Here is an 846-nt window from a genome sequence, read left to right as displayed (position 1 = left end):
AAAACAATCATAAGTTATGTATCCACTGATTTATAAAACCTCTTATCCCTTATATACACAGGTATTCATATATAAATACTAGTATGGAATGTACGTAACTGTAATTTACACATAAACAAGGCAGATTAAAATAAGATGCTTCCACATATTTGAAATCACGACAGTATAATGTGACATCCCATTCCTGATTTTCACTGACGTCCAGTACTGGAGGAAAAGGAAAATTGTTTATTGTCTTCATTAAGTAGCACTGAAATGGACTGGCGGATATGATTTGCCCAACCTTGATTTCAAAGAGCTCAGATTGGAAAAAAATAAAAAAGTAAATAAAGAAGGGTTTTCCATTCTGTTCCAGTTGAAGGATGTTGGAAACAGCAGTTACAGAGTACATGAGTGAGACGGATGACCATTACTTAAAAGATGAAGTTCCCCATTAGTTTCCAGTCCCTGCAATATTTTAGTGAAAAATGGACAGTTGTTTGTGTCGTGCTGTTTAAAGGGCACGAGCTACACAGGAACTGTTGAGGCAGAGATTGGAACTGCGGAGTCAGCAATTGCTCCCTTCAGACGTCAGTAGTTTTTCTATTGAGATTATTCACTGTATTTGTCTTTCAGCTCCAACTTGAGGTTCCTGAGATGGAAGGCCGTATGATACCTTTGGGTGTGGGCTTGGAACCGAACCACGACATCTGAAACACACCCAAAACATGAGACTCAAACAGTGCTTCCATCATGCAAGCATCATTCTGTCATTGCACAAGATGTGAATGCACTGCTATAGAAATGTTCAGGAATTTCATAAATGGTTGATAGATTTTTTTGTAAATTGTATTAGATTCTTTTTTT

Source organism: Sinocyclocheilus grahami, unplaced genomic scaffold (genome assembly GCF_001515645.1).
Source record: "Sinocyclocheilus grahami isolate Dianchi unplaced genomic scaffold, SAMN03320097.WGS_v1.1 scaffold3906.1, whole genome shotgun sequence".
Classification (NCBI taxonomy): domain Eukaryota; kingdom Metazoa; phylum Chordata; class Actinopteri; order Cypriniformes; family Cyprinidae; genus Sinocyclocheilus; species Sinocyclocheilus grahami.
This window is presented reverse-complemented; position numbering follows the sequence as displayed.